Genomic DNA, 20,859 nt, shown 5'->3' with positions numbered 1-20,859 from the left:
AAGCTCGGATAGAAGGTCTAACAGTAAAGATCCATATTCGTTCCGTTGGAGTATTTTTACTCAACTCCTAACGAACAGATTTCTCCAATTCTCTCCAGTTAAAAACTCACTGTTTTTATTCTTTCCTTCTATTACAGTATTCTTTTTTTTTTGTTTGGATTATAATAAAAACTATACTTCCCATTGGAAATTATAACTAATATTTACCTATTTGCAGAACTCAAGAAGTAAACACAGAACATGTTGGGTATATTTATTTTGATTCGGGTGAGTAATGAATTATAGAGAGACTAATCTTGGAGCTAAGGATGACTGAATTAAGACTCGCTATACGTACGGTTGAATGAATTATGCATATTATTTGGCCCAAAATTGAAACATTCATTTAAGTAATTCGACGAGTCTTAATATGAATTGTGTATGCCAACTTGTGTTGATCATCAGGAGGCGAAGTTATTATGCTCCGACTCCTGGTGCAAGAACAAAAAGAATACCAACTTCACTGCACATTTCGTAAAATGCACCGATAAATAGATTCAACTATGATTTCAATGTTTACTAATGAAAAGAAAGTAAGCAAATAAGTAAGGAAGGAATATTCGCACTGGATTGCTAGACTCGGAGGTCATGATTTAAAACTCTTTGCAGTTTAGCGAAGAAACAATATTCATCTGAACTATTGAGACTCCCATTACCGTATTAAGCTAAGCATATGACGCACTTCCTGATAAACTGTTCTGCAATGCTGTTCACTTCCGGAAGACGTTTACCGAAGTACCGCTGGCGTCAGAACAACATCTCTTCCCCCTGCCGTCTGTGCTCAGTAAACCGTAAAGATTGATAGCAGACAGCAGTGTCTGGATCATGGCATGTATTTTCCGTTTCAAATCTCGCACGTTTGACACTACACAAGTTCCTCCTTCAAAGACGACCTCTCAATAATATCCAGTGTCGGCTCTTTAGCCACGTGCTCCATCAATCTCTCGCTCTCCTTCCTTCTTCGTATCAATCGCAATCTCTCTACATTTCTTTTTATTTACAACTGCTTCTATTTATACGCTTTTGTTTTACTTACGTTCTTTCTCATTTTCCTTTTATTCTGCACTTGTTTCGTTACAGTGACAACATAGAAAACGAATCAATTCCAAAACTTATTGAAATCCTGCATATTTTCATCTGTGATTGAAAATATCGGCCATGCGCCGGCTGGCCTCTGTAAAACTTAGTGTTGGTTTATTGTTGTGTTGGTCAGCGGTTCAAAATCAGTTTAGCCCGGTGCCTCTGATATGGATTGGGCATATGCGCATTTAGCTGGCTCGATGAATGAGCTAGGCGTAGTTATCCCTCCTCCTCCTTTCCCGTAGTAGCCCGCCTAAAATGTTCTAAATCTATTACTCAGAGCAAGATTTATAAAAATCTTGCAAATAGATCTCGTAGACATATGGTATTAATATAGTATGTTTATTTACAACGGTAATGAGTGAGAGTAAAAACAATAGAATATAAAATTAGAATATATGCATGCCAGTTCGACAAATACTCACAAGATGAATGTGGCTGAAGCATTCTATGGCACAATTCACCGTAATATTTGAAACAGTTATAATTTCTAATTTTTTTTCACTTAACAGATGATGTTCAAGTACCTCTTTCACATCAAAGAAAATTTTCACTTTCAGGGTGTTTTGATGCAATACAGACACTTCAGTTTCCTATCAAAGCATTCTTCCTAACAATTCATAAACATAACAGGGATAATGCTAATCATCAGCAGCAAAGACCTTGTCTTTTCTAGGTTAATTAACGAGCTAACCTTAGGCAAGTGAAGGGGAATAACTTTACAGTACCTTCAGGGGCTCAAACGACAATCAGGAGAAATTGAGGGCTTATTCTAGAATTAAATAATCTTAATTTAACTGATATTGTGAGGGAATAAAAAGCAATACTTGTTTGAAAAAAAAAACGAATATTTGAATTTCAGTTTTGTTTGAAGGCAAACTTTCATCTCAGTAAAAGATTCATCAATAACTTACAGCACTTCGTACGTACTCACAGAAAAAGATGAAGTTGTGAATCTTTTAATATTCACAATATTTTGGATTGTGTAAAAGATTCCGAAACACTAACCACATTCATATGTAAAGTCTTCAATTTCCGTTTGTCTTTGAAAAATTGGGAATTAGAGAAATAGTGAATATTCGACTGCCAAGAAGCAAGCAGAGAACAAGAATGAGTCGCAGCTATCCAAGCACAGAGTTTAATATATGACCTGGAGCTTTAGTCGCGTGGTCACGTTTTTGTAATAGTGATAACGTGATCTTTTCACATTCAGCAGTCCCACATGTATTATCCTAAGGCATTTGAACTGCAGTAATCTAAACTTAATTTCCGGGACGTCTTAAACCCATAAGAGTCGCAGTTCTGTAACCTACAAAAGAAAGTCCTATTTCTGATTTTAAGTTCGTTTGCAGTTGATAATGGCATGGATAATAGTCACTTGCCGCACTAAACGGTGGATGAAATAAATGATATAATTTCTACCTCTATGGAACGTCCATCATCGGAATGTTCTTTCATAATTTAAAGAAGTAGCCATCAGAATGATCAAATAATTACACTCCGAACTAGAATAAGTTATGTACGTGCCGTCCTGGTGCTCTGGTCAGAGGAGTAACGCTAATCTTACACCTCACAGTCATGCAACTATACATGTATTCTGATGTATTACCATTGGAACTTACTGATACTTATGTAATACATCCGTTTGCAAAGTAGCGAAGTTGAAATGTGTTATATATTTTAATTTCATGGTGTCAAATTTTTTAAAGCTCTTCCGATATATGAGTTACTTTTTCTCTGCTTTTAAGAGAGGAATGTCACGCAAACTTATTGCTTACATACGATTCTGAAATCTTGTGTTACTTTCTTTAACATGGCTTGACTTTCACGGAGATCACTATACATGAAATCACTAGATCCCTTTTGCCAGCTTAATCCTGATACTTTAAATGTGTTCATTCTCTAGATGTCTCATCTACTTTTGGTGTTTCAAAGAGATCTCACACTGGTTCTCACTCGACATAACTCATAAAACAGAAATCTTTGAATTTTCCAATTTCAAAACATTTCGGTAGGCATGACTTCTTCATAAGGAAAAAGACAATCGGTATTTGAAAAGAATGATTTCAAATACTGATTGAAACAACGACGAAAAAAACAATGAAGAATGAAAGAAGATTTATATTTTGCCTTTGTAAATCAGAGATGTTGATTTCCATCTTTTAAAGAGAATATTCATATCTCGATTTAGTATTCTTTTCATCTCATTCACTGACGTTCGTACTTTTGTAAATTAAATTAATAATAATTTAATATCATCATTAAATTATTGTATTACATCAACACGAAAAAATAATTCCCCTGTAAATCACGCTTCTCTTAGATCAAGTATACTTCAAGTGAATTACTTCTCGATTTTTCATTAATTGAAACAAATAATGCAAACAATAAAACTGTGTCATAGTAATTCTCTAATGCTTACTCTTAAAAACACAATTGCATTTTTGATAAATGGGTTGCGATAAAGACCACTGAACGAAACTATAAGTAAAACACATCAGTATTATTTCTTCAAATAAATCGAGGTGAAATTATTTTGCCATAAAAGTACTCGCCATACCCCAAATTAGTTTAATTTTATTCATAATCTTTTGATGCCTTTCTCAGTTGAAGTATTTCATTTATGGAAACATGACCATTCGCTTTCCTTTCAGGATGAAGAAATAATAAAGACAGTTGATAAAACCGATCCAACATTTTTCCTGAAGTGATAGATCCATTGTAGACCGCTTTTCCATTAATAGCTTCTCTCAAGATATCTGTGCTTAAAATTTCGAATTAGTTACTGGAAGAGAGAAAGTTTCATTTATATATTTCGCTAATTAGTATGTAATCGAAATCATGTAAAAATAATATGAAACTACAATAATTTTATATAGAAATATAGTTATTTCAACGGGTATATCATAGTTTCTTTTCGCAATAAAAAGTATTATCTACTCTATACTATAAAATGATAAGCTGAAATTGGAAACGGATGTGATGTCGGCTTGAAACAGATGTAGGCTGTAACGTTTTTGTCAAGTTATTTGAAAGGTTTTGAAACTCAGGGGCTACACTGAGTGTCGAGTCTTCAAAATTCGAGTCATCGGAATTCAAGGAGAACCGACCTACCAATCGCAGCTATGATCATTTATTCAAACTGGGTGTTAATTATTAAAACGGTGCTTCTTTGTTTCCTTCTGTACATTAAAACAATTAATATCACCTCATTATGAGTTCGGGGAGGATGGAATTTAATTTAATACGACAGTTGCGACATGTGTCACCGTGAGTATTTTCGTTCTTCTCTTAATTTCATTATATAATTTATTCCAGTGAATAAATAATGTTTTTAGTAGAATTATCGTCCTTATTTGACATCTTGCTAAAAATGGAAAATATCATCCTGGTAAACAGATGGAAACTTTTTAAACATTCGTGAAATGTATACCTAATTAATCACTTGGGTAGAGCAGATATCCTTTTTCTCCTCTCTCTATTAGGAGTTAAACACGATCGTAATCGTAATATAAAGAAAAGATCATTTTACATAAATATAAAAGGCAATACTTTATTTACTTACATCCAGGCTTGTAATTACAGTTTCTTTTTATCGCTTTTACATACTCAATGTATTTAATATATAAATAGAGTGTAATGAGTAGGCACCAACGATGCCTCCTAATGGCATCTTGTACCCAGATGCCACATTACGTGGTTACTTCTAAGCATGAAAAATTCTGTCTCACCCTATTTCTTCCATTGTTACTCATTCCATTTCTATGCTAATGCAGTAAATTAAATACATAACGTAAAACTGCAAGAAAACGTAAAACTTAAAAAGAAGCATAAGCACATTCCATTTCTATTATACGACAATTTCTTCTATGATTGGTAATATAATACAAATGAGCATTTATGGAAAGCATTTTCTTTAACTTTAGCCTAATTAAATTGTGGTGTATCATTGTGTATTGGACAATTCGTTTCATTCACTTTTAAAAACATTTCCTTAGAAAATGCCATACTCATTAATGTGAAAAGGATGAGTCTTCCTTTAGAAATGACGTACTGGTCACTTCTAAAATCACCGAGTGTCATTCCTCCTTTTTGGCGAAGCTTCTACTACGAGTCTGACGCATTAAGAACCGTTACCAACTCTGCTATATGGTCGAAATACATTGTTCTCTCATGCTATTTGACTTCCTGTGTTTACTCTGGTGTCGGCAATTTAAAAAACAAATGGTAGCACTTTCTAGAGGTAGTTGACTACAGGGTTAAAGCGTAAAGCAGGCCATCTAAATCTTTATTCTTTTAACCCTTGGAGACATCCGGTTTTCATCATGACTCTGGAAGAAGTAACAGAAGTATCTGCGTTCCACCTGCACTCTATACCTTCTTCAGGTGTAATCCATTTTTTCTTTGCTTTCAACTAACAAACTGTCCTTTTTCACGTTGAATGAAGGGATGTCAAGGCGAGAGAACTACATTTCGCTTTTCGCATAGTTTCACCTTTTCTAATTGGGAAGAATCAGCGTTTAATGAAAGTAGGTTTGGCTGTAAATGACGGACATTGCGAAAAACTAAACATTTCAAAATTCTATTTCGGGGTAATAGTTTAAATTTTTTATCAACATTAATGTCGGTAAATGTAGTTAAATCTATGCTAATAAATGACGTCAATTTCCTATGCGGAAAAAATCAAGCTGCTGACATGCGTCTATAAAAATACGCAATAAAAAGAGATTTTTATTTTCTTTATGAATATTTTTTAATTATAAAACCGCAGATAATTAGAATTTCTTAAGACATAATACAATTATATAGAGGTGCGGTGCTAATGGATATCAGTAATTGATTGTTGAATGAGAAAAATTAAAAGGATGTGGGGACTTTCACATAGCAGTAAATCTTGTTAAAATGGAGATTTCCTCTTGTGAAATTTTACAGCACGGTTATATAGTTGAGAGAACCATTATTCCGTTTGAAAGAGTTGGGTTCAAATATCGACTACGATACGAGAAACTTTTATAAGGCATCTTTTAATGAAGGCGAGTTAAACAGGCGTCTTAGGGAGACAGCACAATTTTTTTCGGCAACATTCTTTTCCATCAGTCGTTTCTTCAGAAGAATCTTGCCTCGTAATTTAACTAAAATCCAACCAAACTAAGCCTATGAAGATATACACATTTCCAATCTGCTGGTAACTTAGCCGTTTCTATTGTGTTAGAAAGTTTAGAAAAAATAGAGTTCTGATACTACACTACTTAAGAATTCACTCCAACTGACAGAACCTGTCATTCGATTTATTTAATTTTCTTTAATTATTTAATAATTATTTCTATCTCTAAAATTTAAGGTAACCACTGGTTATCTTAAATTTTGCAGATTCACATCTACCGTATACCACTTTTTCAAATATGTCAGTTAGCCATCCTCTTATCCTTCTTGTCGTTCTCATTTAATTCAATGATTGAACCTGTAGAGCTCACTGGGTATCGATGGTACGTTCGGTTGAAAAGACCTGGGTTCGAAACCCGTTTAGTACGCAAAGAACCTTAATCTTGCTTTTTCAAACAAATGTGTGGAATACGGTCTTGTACGAAGGTAACGGCATTTTTACCTTCCTCAGACCATTCAGAAGAACACCATTTACAGATTGCATGCCATGCCATGCAGACACAAATATGCTCTACATCAGCAGTTAACAGGTTTCTAAGATGGCTCTTACTTGGCTCTGACAGGACATTCAGCCTAATTAAAGGAATTTCAGATGATGGCTTATAGATAAAATATTAAAGAACAATTTATTTGTGAAATACACCTCACATCAACCAAAAACAACTGCTTGGAATCCGATTTATTTTCTCAATGAGAGAAAATAATATATTTCTTGTAATTTTCAGATTGGTGTATAAATTTTAAGCGAATATTTAAAAACAACAAAAAAGTGGAAGGTTGAAATTTCATGGAATAATATTAAACATACGTTAGTAATTTATAATAAGTATAAATCTATTTAGATTTAATTAATAGTATTAATGTAGTGTATGATACAATATCTGTGTGAGATTGTCATAGAAAGAAAATGTTACAGTGAATTCATCGTAGGTAGGTAAAATTATTATTCTTTGGTAGTATTTGCTTGCGCAGTAGAATTAGTGCTAATCAATAACTTTTCAGACAGTTCCAAATATGTTTCTCAACCAGAACTAAGCTAGTATTAGGAGAATACATGGAAGTCACAGAAACACTAATCATTATTGCAACAGTAGTTTTCAGATTCGGCGGAAAATCTGCTTTTATTAGGATTATTGTTACGGGTTATGTTGGAAAATGTTTCGGAAGGAAAATGAGTAGCGTTGTATTTGTTACAGAGAGATGAAAAAATAAATAAATAAAGTACAAAAAGTATTTATATACTATGGATGAACAGAGAACATGCCTAATAGGAGAGACTGCAATAAATTAGAACAAAAAAAAGAAAAAGAAAATCCAAATGTGGTTTATTTTTAGGCCCTAATAACCACCCTTACGTGAATAAATACCTTATGTAATCTTGAAGGTTGACACATCTCTGCAAATAATCACAGTATTATTTGCAGGACTCTAATGTGCACGCTCTACTTGTTCTAGATATAGTATATTCCTAGTGTATTAAATGCTTTACAATTTACAATAGTGACGATTTACGAGGGGCTTCTGAAAAATAAGGTAACATTTTTTTCTTAATATGATGAAAGGGAATAAGGGATAAAACACGGGGGACAGATAGTTGGTTAATAATTTTAAAAGGACTGTCACTGCAGTGTAGCGCAAATGTCGCCTCAGTTAATTCCAATTGCAAGATAGCGGCTCCCGTGCGAGTTTGGTCCAAAACAGGTGTCCATATAGTTATTCGTTTCTTACAAATAAAATGGGCTTCATCAAGTAGCATTCACCGTGAACTGGCTGCTGTGTATGGCGAAACGTGATGTCGAAGAAGCATGTGTGTCTTGGGTGCAATGAATTTAAAGCGGGCCGTGGTGACATTGAAGTTCCACATTGGGCGAGAAGGTCTTCTTCGAGCAAGGCCGAATACAACATTTTGCGCATTAAAGGCATCATTCTTGAAGAGGGACGAGTGAAACTAAGTGAAATTGCACAAGTCATGAACTTGAGTAACTCCACTTGTTTAATAAATTGTTAACGATATCCTTGGCTTTCGAAAGTTGTGCTTCCGCTGGGTGCCCAACAATTATCGAAGCACAAGGCAACATACGGGTGGGGATCTGTTTGAAGAATCTGTGGTGATACAGCAACAAAGGAGAGGAGTGTTTTCACTAGCCTAGTCACAGGAGACGACACGTGGGTTCATAACTTTACTTCATGGAGATCAAATAAAACTCCATGAAAACTTCGACAATCTCCTGTACGCAAAAAGTCCAAAACTATTCCTACTCTTCGAACAGTCATGGCCACAGAGGTCAGGGATCGCCAAGGCGTTTTTGTCGTGCATTAAAATCACTTTTCAGGAGTTCTTGTTTGTTTGGAATGTTGGCTTTAAACATACCTGACATTATGCTGTAGAGTTTCGATAAATTTACTGAGTTTAAATTTAGAAATGAAAGTTGAAAACGGGAAATGAAATTGGTGAGAATGAAAACAAAAACACAGAACCTGTTAACCATTCTCGAGGGAGGGTGCCAAAAATTGTTTTGGCACCTTTCTCCTTTAGTCAGGTGATTGCGAATAAATTTTCAAAGCCATTTATGAATATAAGAGTTACATTTCAGTGGAAGTATCATTGGCACATGGCATATCAATAATCTGAAATAAAACTCACTTCTCCTGTCACCTAGATAAACACTAACTGAAATTACACATATCTTTTACCATCTACATAAACATGAACTGAAATAACACTCATCTTTTATACCACCTAGAGAAACATGAACGAAAATAAAACTCATCTCTTTTATCACATAGAGAAACATGAACTGAAATAATACTCATCTATTTTATCACCTAGATACAAATGAACTGAAATAACACACCCCTATTTCACCTAGATAAAAATGAACAGAAATAATACTCCTATTTCACCTAGATAAAAATTAACTGACATAACACTCATCTCTTATAACAACTAGAAAAACATGAATTAAAATAAAACTAATCTCATTTATCACCTAGAAAAACATTAATTGAAATAACACTCATCTCTTTTATCACCTAGATGCAAATTAACTGAAATAACACACTCCTATATCACCTAGGTAAAAATGAACTGAAATAACACTCATCTCTTATAACACCTAGAAAAACAATGAACTGAAATAAAACTCATCTCTTAACACCTATACAAAAACGAAATGAAATAAAATTCGTCTCTCCTGTCACCTACAAAATTACTAACAGAAAAACACTCAAATGTTATTCAACACGAGGAAAATGACCGTAGATAACACTCAACTCATTTCCCATGGAGTACAATGAATTGAAAAATGCTCTGAAATGACACTCATCTCTTATGTCAATTAGAGCGCAATGAACTGAAATAACACTCATTTGTTATATCACGTAGAACACAATGAACAAAAAATAACATGCACTTAATATCACGTGGAGAAGAGTGACTTAAAATGACACTCATCTCCCTTTCACCTACAGAACAATGAACAGAAATAGCAGTCGTCTCTCCTGTTACCTACAGAACGATGAGCTGAAATAACGCTCATATCTCGTGTCACTCAAAACGCATTAATCTCATGTTAGCCACAGAACAATGAATTGAAATAACACTCATATCTCACGTCACCTAGAGAACAATGAACTGAAATAACACTCATCTCTCATGTCACCTAGACAAAAAATGAACTGAAATAAAACTCCTCTGCCATGTCACCTAGAGAACAATGAACTGAAATAACATCCATCTCTCCTGTCACCTAAAGAAACATGAACTGAAATAACACTCAAATCACCTGTGACCTAGAGAACAATGAGCTGAAATAACACTCGAATCTCCTGTCACAAAGAGAACAATGAACTGAAATAACACTCGAATCTCCTGTGACCTGGAGAAAAATGAACTGAAATAATACTCATCTCTCCTGTCGCCTAGAGCAGCGCTTCCCAAACTGTGGGCTGCGGCCCCCTTGGGGGCCGTAGGTTTTGTTGAGAGGGGGGGCCGTGAAATAATGAAAACAAATTTTAAATGTTTTAAGACTAAGTCGATTTTTTTAATTTTAAAAGAAACGCATTTAACTATTATTGTTTATTATTTATTTTTTTGTTATTTTTTATATTTTAATGGAAAAATTCACACATTGGCATTGGTTCACAAACTTTGCTTCCTGCGTATTTCGGCACTTAATGAATAGTAGTAAATATTGCTTATTCATATGTTTCATTTCAAAGCAGTGGTTAATTGTATTTACTTCGAATGCTCTCCAGGGAAGCTCCAAATCTTCCTGTCCCTTTCATCACCTGTTCTTAATCAGGGACTATTGATATTTACTTCATATACCTATCAAAACTTGTTTTATATTATCACTGTCATCCGAACTAGTTTTCTATTACCAATAAAAGTTTCGCATATACTTCACACATGAAAAAAAGCTTAAACAAGTTCATGTGGGGAGATAGTAACTCTCTTGCAGTGGTAAACAACACGCCCTCTGTTAATATCACGTGGAGAAGAGTGACTTAAAATGACACTCATCTCCCTTTCACCTACAGAACAATGAACAGAAATAGCAGTCGTCTCTCCTGTTACCTACAGAACGATGAGCTGAAATAAGCTGAAATATTTCATTGCCTCTGCAGTATAGGCCACTATACTGCAGAGGCAATGAAAACAAGTACTTTTATTATGCCAGTGAACAAGGTATGAGGAGTCTGTGTAATATATTTCTCAACAAATAGTGCAATTAGAGACAACTGGGATAAAAACACACTAATTAATGAATCACATGTCCCCTCATACAGAAACCATGCTGTACAGACTGAAACGAAACAATATGTTTCATGGGCAAACACAGTATCTAACTAAATATTATTGTTATTAATTAGATGTGTGTAAGTTCGATTTCCCAAGGCAGCAATAAAATTCAACCGAACGTGTTAAAATTCGTAAAAGTGTTAAAACTAAGTAATATATATATATAATGAATGTTATGGCAGTTTCACATATGGATTTCGGTTGAAGAGAGTTAGCATTTCAACTCAACTGTCAGCTATGCTTTTATCTTTCGGTTGTGCGATCTTTTGTTAATATCGCACCAATCATATGCACATTTCAATAACCTGCCTTTGCTGTCTGTTTCGCGTTAGGCTTAATTACCGTAAAGGGCGAAAGGTCACAAATGAAAAATGTTCCTTGTCTGGGGATTCCCTTATTCAGGTAATATTCACTAATTTCATATTGTCAGTCTGTGGTGTGCCAGTATCGGTAAGTGGTGATATTATTTGATCTATTCTACGTTAAAAAATTTAACTCTGAGATGGATAAGTGGCTGATAAAAAATAAAAATAAAAAATTCCCGCGAACAATCAGAAGAAGCAGAAACAGACTCAAAAAAAGGTATTTCATATTTTACCAGAACAGCCCGCATCGTCTTCAGAACCAAACGGAAAGAGGCAAAAAATGTAATATTTGCATTTGATTTTTGCAATACTCGCTCTGTATGTTTTGTATTGAATATAAATACAATAAATATTATAATAAAATATCTCTCTATTACGATTTCTTTTCGAGGGGGGCCGTGAAATATTTTAATTTTTGCAAAGGGGGCCCTGACATCCAGAAGTTTGGGAAGCACTGGCCTAGAGAACAGTGAAAGAAAATAACACTTTAATCTCCTGTCACCTAGAGAACAATGAAGTAATTTAACACTCAGCTGTAATATCATGGAGAACAACAAACTGGAAAATGCCATCATATTTCTCGTAACTGATGGCAGTTTTCCAGTTTGTCGTAGATAAGTAAAAGAAACTGAATAAACTTCCATAATGATTCGTGTAACCTGGAAACAACTAAGTGGAAGAATATCCATCTTGTCAACCAGAGAAAAATAATCTGTAAAAAACATGTCTAATTTAACAAAAGAACAATGAAATAAAATAACACTTATTACTTTCTTATTACCCAAAGGTAAATAACACTCATCTCTCCTGTGACCTAGAGAACAATGAACCGAAATAACACTCGAATCTCATGTGACCTACAGAACAATGAACTGTAATAACATTCATCTCTCCTGTCGTCTAGAGAACAGTCAAAGGAAATAACACTCAAATTTCCTGTAACCTAGAGAACAATGAACTGAAATAACACTCCTCTCTCATGACACACAGAGAACAATGAACCGAAGTAACTTTCATCGCTCCGTCACCTAGAGATAAATAAACTGAAATAACACCCATCTCTCCCATCAACTAGATGAACAATGAAATGAAACAACACTAATCTCTCCTGTCACCTAGAGAACAATGAACTGAAATAGCACTAAGCTGTTATATCACCTGTAGAACAACAAACTGGAAAATGGCATCATTATTTCTTGAAGTGATGGCAGTTTTCCAGTTTGTTGTAGATAAGTAAAAGGAACTGAATAAATTTCCATCATGTTTCATGTAACCTGGAAACAAATAAGTGGAAGAATATTCATCCTTCGTGTCAACCAGAGAAAAATGATCTAAAAAAATATTCCTGTCTCATTTAAACGAAGAACAATGAAATAAAATAACACTCATTTCTCTGTTTATTAGCCAAAGACAAATGCGCTAAAATAACATTCATCTGTTACATCACAGTGAATACAATGATCTTAAATATCATGCCTGTATTATAACACCTGGAGCACAATGAACTGAAATAACACCCACTGGTTATATCACCTAGAGAACAATGAACTAAACTAATACTCATTTCTAATATCACCTAGAGCACAATAAAGTGAAATAGCACCTATCTATTATATCATTTAGAAAAATGACTGAAATAACACTGAATTTTATTATCACCAAGTGCACAATGAACTGAAAAAAAAATAACTCGAATCTCTTGTGACCTAGAGAACAATAAACTGAAATAGCAGTCATCTCCCCTGTCACTTAGAGAACAATGAACTGAAATAACACCCACTGGTTATATCACCTAGAGAACAATGAACTAAACTAATACTCATTTCTAATATCACCTAGAGCACAATAAAGTGAAATAGCACCTATCTATTATATCATTTAGAAAAATGACTGAAATAACACTGAATTTTATTATCACCAAGTGCACAATGAAAAAAAAACTCGAATCTCTTGTGACCTAGAGAACAATAAACTGAAATAGCAGTCATCTCCCCTGTCACTTAGAGAACAATGAACTGAAATAACACCCACTGGTTATATCACCTAGAGAACAATGAACTAAACTAATACTCATTTCTAATATCACCTAGAGCACAATAAAGTGAAATAGCACCTATCTATTATATCATTTAGAAAAATGACTGAAATAACACTGAATTTTATTATCACCAAGTGCACAATGAACTGAAAAAAAAAAAATCGAATCTCTTGTGACCTAGAGAACAATAAACTGAAATAGCAGTCATCTCCCCTGTCACTTAGAGAACAATGAACTGAAATAACACTTGAAACTCTTGTCACCCAGAGAAGTATGAAGTGAAATAACACTCCTCTCTCGTGTCACATAGTGAGCAAATGGACTGAAATTACACTCATCTCTCATGTAACCTAGACAACAATGAATTGAAATAAAACTAATCTTTCCTGTCAACTAGAGAACAATAAACTAAAATAACACTCATCTCTTCTGTCATATAGAGAACAACGAACTGAAATAACACTCGAATCTCCTGTGACCTAGAGAAAAATGAACTAAAATAACACATATCTCTTCTGTCGCCTAGAAAACAATGAACTGAAATAACACTCAACTCTCCTGTCACATAGAGAACAATGAACTGAAATAACAGTCGAATCTCCTGTGAACTAGAGAACAATGAACTGAAATAACCCTCATCTCTCCTGTCACATAGCGAACAAGGAACTGATATAAAACTCGAATCTCCTGTCGCCTACAGAAAAATGAACTGAAATAACACTCAAATCTCCTGTGAACTAGAGAACAATGTACAAAAAAACACTCAGCTGTTATATCACTTTAAGAACAACAAACTGGAAAAGGCCATTACATTTCTTGTAACCTGATGGCAGTTTTCCAGTTTGTTATATATAAGTAAAAGGAACTGAATAAACTTCCATCATGTTTCATGTAACCTGGAAACAACTAAGTAGAAGAATACTCATCTTAGTGTCAACCAGAGAAAAAGTATCTGAAAAAAACATTCATGTCTCAACCAAAAAACTGATCTTAACCAATAAAACTGACTTTAACCAATAAACTAACACTGATTTCTCTCCTATTAGCCAAACATGATTGGACTGAAATAACATTCATCTGTTATATCACAGTGAATACAACAATCTTAGATATCATGCTTCTATGATAACACCTGGAGCACAATGAACTGAAATAACACCCACCGGTTATATCACATAGAGCACAATGAACTAAAATAATGCTCATTTCTAATATCACCTTGAGCACAATAAAGTTGAACAGTACGCATCTATTATATCACTTAGAGTAAAACGACTGAAATAACACTCACTTTTAATATTGCATAGAGCACAATGAACTTAAAAAAACCTCCCTCCTGTCACGTACAGGAGGGAGGTTTTTGAACTGAAATGAAGAATGAACTGAAATAACACTTGAATCTCCTGTGAACTAGAGAACAATGAACTGAAATAACACTCGAATTTTCTGTGACCTAGATAACAACGAACTAAAATAACACTCATCTCTCTTGTCACCTAGAGCAGGGTTTCTCAAACTGTGTTCCGCGAGAAGTTAAGGAATTTGTCATTTTAGTTTTCTAAGCATTTATCATGAATAAATATTTTATAATAAAAATATTCTGGGAAGAGTAATATATCGAAAAGCTCAGACCCAGAGCACCTAATAACATCTGTGTATCGTTAATTTTCACACATTGAAACCTTTGGGAAAGGGAATGCCGCTGTTTATGACACGTCATAAAAATTGCCTGCAAGTCCATTACAATTGTTCATATCCTCTGTTGTCAAAACTGAAGGAAATGATATCTGTGTAGCAAATGTCAGTGACCAATCAGCAGGGAAGTAAAAAGAAAATTTTTCCACTGAAATTAAAGATCAAGGTAGTCTCTATCTGGTTTTGAAATCTATTACTACTGAATACTTTCTTCGCAAGTTCGTATTGCAGTGTGTAAGTGCTTATTCGTAATTTTTTTAGAAGTAATAGGAATACAGAGTTAAAATCTAATATGAATAAGAGACAAGGCCCTTTGTTTAATTTTGTTATTAAGAAACCTCTTATTGAAGGTGTTTGTGACGGAACAGATAGTGAGAACAGATAGATAGAGCGGAAAACTACCAGCACACAGAAAAAAAAGTCTGCATTCACTCATAAGTACTTATAACAATTTTATAAATATATTTGGTGATCAGAATGGGATATGTCAATGAAAATCAGCACAAATTAATTTAATGATGTTTGCCTGAAGAAACTACGACATGCTACGAGATTTCAATAGTCCAGTGATTGATAACTAATTTAAATGTAATTTATATTTGTCAACATGACACATCGTATACATAAGTGCACTAATACTCTTTATGATTTTGCCATAATTAATTATTAATACTTAGGTTAATGTATGAACTTTAGAAAATTTTGGAAAGGTATTTACGAGTAAATTCGTTGATATATAATATGATTAGCAACAGTTATGCCAAAACCTTTAGTTACAGCAAAATGACGCAAATTGATAAATTCAACTTGCTGTATGATAATTATATTAACTCTAAATCGTCTCTACCAGATAACAAACTGATAATAAACCTATCTAAACACATTTTAACAAAACCTGAGATCTCAATTCTCAAAAAAGGATTCAATTTTGCCTTAAAACCCACTACTATTCCTAAAATAGAGTTCATCTGCAACTTAGAAAAAGCCATTTCATTGCTTCCACACCCAATAGCTAATGACTTAAGATTAAAAAGCAGCATTATCCTTTCCGCTCAGTCAAGATCTCCCAACTTTAACCAAATGGAAAGAAGAACACTACTCAAATTAAAGAATAATAAAGACATCATCATACTTAAAGCTGACAAAGGCAACAATACTGTTATCATAAATACAAAAGATAATGAAGAAAAAATTAAAAATCTATTGCCAGACACGACTGTCTATAACGTTCTCGGTACAGATCCTACGCAAAAAAACCATAACGACACAAATTAACTATTACGTGGAATGACTAACAGGCCTATAGACTTAATAAGAAAGCTAACATCCATGCACCCGTTGACTCCAAGATTGTATGGCGTTCCTAAAATACATAAAGAAGGTATACCATTACGTCCAATAGCTGATGGAATTTATTCTCCTACTTACCAACTGTCTAAATATCTAGCCAAGATTTTACAACAACACATTCACAACTCGGATACTTATATTAAAAACTCACAACATTTTATTTATAAATTAAAAAGCATCCCTATCTCTGAAGATGATATACTAGCAAGCCTTGACGTCATCTTTATTTACAAACATTCCAGTTGTGGAAGTCATCAACATCTTAGACAACTTGTTCCCAAGAAACATCACTACTTTGTTCACTCACTGTTTAACTTCGAACTATTTCATTTGGCAAAAAACAGTCTACAAACAACTTACCGGATTAGCGATGGGTAGCCCTCTCTCTCTCTCCTTCTTGTGCTGACTTATTCATGGAAGACCTAGAGGATAAAATCTTATCACAAATTACCCCAAAACCAAAAACTTGGTACAGATATGTTGATGACATCTTTATCATTTGGAATCACACAAAAGAAGAACTAATGGATTATCTCAACCAAATCAATAGTTTCCACCATACCATCAAATTCACATTAGAAATTGAAAAATATTAAAAAATTCCATTCACAGACATCTTAATAAAGAAACAAACCAATAACAGTATCAACCTGTCTGTGTATATAAAACATACGAATACTGGACGTTACCTCCATTTCAACTCATCGCATCATATATTACAGAAACTTAGCATTATCCATATGCTTAAGAAAAGAGCTATACATTACACAACAGACCAAGATGACATACAAAATACAAAAATATTTAACTATAATATCCAGAGAGCTATCCTTAAATGGTTATCCAAAAAGACTGCAACAAGATTCTCTTTTCGGATATACCACAAAGACAAGATATATCAGGCCTTTTTTTGACACTTTGCCTCTAACAACCATCTCATTGAGTGGAAGAAGAGTCATATGCCTTACATAGAAGATAATTACCATTCCAGAACCTTCAAGGAGGCTGCTACAGTCGCCCGTTTAACAGGAAACCTAAATAAGAATCATGGTCTAATCCTACCGGAAATTTGCAAAGCTTTAATCACATCACTAAACGTCAAAGAAATGAACTTTCACGCCAATTACATTATGTCTCGAAACAAATAAATCACGTTCCCGAGACGTGCATTGTCTGACACAATACTAATTTTTTATGAATTAGAACTGTCAGTTAAAAACCTAGTCTGTTACCTTCATATATCTTACCAATTATATTCCCTGAAGACGCCGATAGCAAAAGCAGATGAAACATGTAGGACGATAAATTAAAACTCACTTGACTAACCATCAAAAAAGTGTTACAGTTCCACTTAATTTTATAACAACATATATTAATGCGAGGCAGGATTTTCATATCATGCTGCAACGAATTCAAAGTCCAAGAACAGACTCGACGCTACATCAAATACGAGAATACAACTTTCTAATATTGTGCATAATATCAAAAGAATTTGTAATTCAAAGACCCAAAAACTTCGGGGTCATTAAGAACTTAATTTGTAAATACATGTTTTGTTTTTACTAATTAACAGTCATTAATAATTAATTAACAATAACAAAGCTAAATATCATTTAATTATTACATTACAAAATAACCAAGGTGTTCCGTGAACATTTCAGGATTTGTGAAGTGTTCCGTCGTAGAAAACGTTTGAGAAACTCTGACCCAGAGAATAATAAACTGAAATAACACTCACTTTTAATATCACCAGAGCTAAATGAACTGAAAACACTCATCCCTACTGTCACCTAGAGAACAATGAGGTCAAAAAACATTCGTCTCCCCGGTCACCCCTAAAGAAACATTAATTCCTATATCACTAAGTAGTAATGCTCATCTCTCCTGTCACCTAGAGAAAAATGAACTGAAATAACACTCATCTCTCCTGTCACATAGAAAACAATGAACTGAAATAACACTCATCTTTCCTGTCACAGAGAACAATGCACTGAAATAAAACTAGAATCTCCAGTCACATAGAGAACAATGAAATGAAATAACACTAGAATCTCCTGTGATCTAGAGAACAATGAACTGAAATAACACTAGCATCTCCTGTGATCTAGAGAACGATGAACTGAAATAACACCAGAATCTCCCGTAACCTGGAGAACAATGAACTGAAATAACACCAGAATCTCCCGTGACCTAGAGAACAATGAAGTGAAATAACTTTCATCGCTCCTGGCATCTAGAAAAAAATTAACTAAAATAACACATATCTCTTCTGTCACCTAGAAAACAATGAACTCAAATAACACTCATCTCTCCTGTCACAAAGACAAAAATAAACTGAAGTAATACTCATCTTTCCTGACACAGAGAACAACGAACTGAAATAAAACCAGAATCTCCTGTCACATACAGAACAATAAAATGAAATAACACTAGAATCTCCTGTGACCTAGAGAACAATGAACTGAAATAACACTAGAATCTCCTGTGACCTAGAGAACAATGAACTGAAATAACTTTCATCGCTCGTGGCACTTAGAAAACAATTAAGTAAAATAACTCATATCTCTTCTGTCACCTAGAAAACAATGAACTGAAGTAACACTCATCTTTCCTGTCACATAGAGAATAATGAACTGAAATAATGCTCATATCTCCTGTCACATAGAAAACAATAAACGAAAATAACACCCATCTCTCCTATCACCTAGATGAACTGAAATAACACTCGAATCTCCTGTGACCTAGAGAACAATGAACTGAAACAACACTCATCTCTTCTGTCACCTAGAGAACAATGAACTGAAATAAAACTCGAATCTCCTCTGATCTAGAAAACAAAGAAATGAAATAACACTCACTTTTAATATCACCCAGAGCTAAATGAACTGAAAAAACTCATCCCTCCTGTCATCTAGACAACAATGAGCTGAAAAAACATTCGTCTCCCCGGTCAGCCCTAAAGAAACATTAATTCTTATATCACTAAGAAATAAAGCTCATCTCTCCTGTCACCTAGAGAAAAATGAATTGAAATAACACTCAACTATCATGTTACCAAACGAGCAATGAACTGAAATAATATCCATCTCTCATGTCACATAGTGCGCAAAGAACTGAAATAATATTTCTCTCTCCTGTCACCTAGAGAACAATGAACTGAGATAACACTCATCTAGCATGTTGCCTAGCGGACACTGAACTGAAATAACACTCATCACTCATGTCACCTAGCAAGCAATGAATTGAAATAACACTCATCACTCATGTCACCTAGCAAGCAATGAATTGAAATAACACTCATCTCTCCTGTCACAAAGAGAACAATGAACTGAAGTAAAACTAGAATCTCCTGTCACATAGAGAACAATGAAATGAAATAACACAAGAATCTCCTGTGACCTAGAGAACAATGAACTGAAATAACACCAGAATCTCCTGTGACCTAGAGAACAATGGACTGAAATAACACTAGAATCTCCTCAGACCTAGAGAACAATGGACTGAAATAACACTAGAATCTCCTCAGACCTAGAGAACAATGGACTGAAATAACACTAGAATCTCCTGAGACCTAGAAAACAATGGACTGAAATAACACTAGAATCTCCTGAGACCTAGAAAACAATGGACTGAAATAACACTAGAATCTCCTGTGACCTAGAAAACAATGGACTGAAATAACACTAGAATCTCCTGTGACCTAGAGAACAAAGAACTGAAATAACTTTCTTCGCTCCTGGCACTAAGAAAACAATTAACTAAAATAACCCATATCTCTTCTGTCACCTAGAAAACAGTGAACTGAAATAACACTCACCTCTCTCTCCTGTCACATAGAGAACAATGAACTGAAATAATGCTCATATCTCCTGTCACATAGAGAACAATAAACAAAACTAACACCCTACTCTCCTGTTACCTAGATGAACTGAAATAACGCTCGTATCTCCTGTGACCTAGAGAACAATGAACTGAAACAAGACTCATCTCTTCTGTCACCTAGAAAACAATGACCTGAAAAAACACTCATGTCTCCTGTCACCTAGAAAACAATGAACTGAAATAACACTCGAATCTCTTGTGACCTAGAGAACAATGAACTGAAAAAACACTCATGTCTCCAGTGACCTATATAGCAATGAACAGAAATAACACTCGAATCTCTTGTGACCTAGAGAACAATGAACTGAAATAACACTCGAATCTCTTGTGACCTGGAGGACAATGAACTAAAATAACACTCGAATCTCTTGTGACCTAGAGAACAATCAACAGAAATAACACTCAGCTGTTATATACCAGGAGAAAAACAAACTGGGATATGC

This window comes from Typopeltis vanoorti, chromosome 18 (genome assembly GCF_054136105.1).
Source record: "Typopeltis vanoorti isolate ZY-2024b chromosome 18, IOZ_Tvanoo_1.0, whole genome shotgun sequence".
NCBI lineage: Eukaryota > Metazoa > Arthropoda > Arachnida > Uropygi > Thelyphonidae > Typopeltis > Typopeltis vanoorti.
The sequence above is the reverse complement of the archived record's forward strand: the minus strand, read 5'-3'. Positions refer to the sequence as shown.